Below are 489 nucleotides of genomic sequence, written 5' to 3'. Positions count from 1 at the left end.
TTATTATAATATTATATATATATATGTATATATATATATATATATATATATAGTATGATAATGTTTCTTATACAATATTTTTTTAGTTTTGATAGGACAAGTAGACACGACAGTTTCAGATGAACGAAAACGACTGCATGATTGCTACGGCAAGGAAGCAGATATCCTGAAAACAAGGGATCGTGTGCCAAGTCTGTAGCGTTTGGTAAGGAAGAGAGGGGCCCCCGTCAAGTATCACTTTGGAAGGAGAAGAAAGAAGGGGGTCATCATGGGCCCAGCAACCCAAATTGTATCTCACTGAGCGATGCAAGTAATTAGGGCCGGGGCCCTGCTAGTGAGCATGTGGCTCACTAGAGAATGAAGAAGCAAAACGTCCGGACTTTATCATTAATCGTCTTCACGCTTACCTATCTCCTCGTCGGTGCTGCAATCTTCGACGTGCTCGAGTCCGAGACGGAGAAATTACGCAAAGAAGCGTTAGATGGTAAG

The sequence above is a fragment of the Atta cephalotes genome (assembly GCF_000143395.1).
Source record: "Atta cephalotes unplaced genomic scaffold scaffold00056, whole genome shotgun sequence".
Taxonomy (NCBI): domain Eukaryota; kingdom Metazoa; phylum Arthropoda; class Insecta; order Hymenoptera; family Formicidae; genus Atta; species Atta cephalotes.
Note: the sequence above shows the minus strand (reverse complement) of the source record.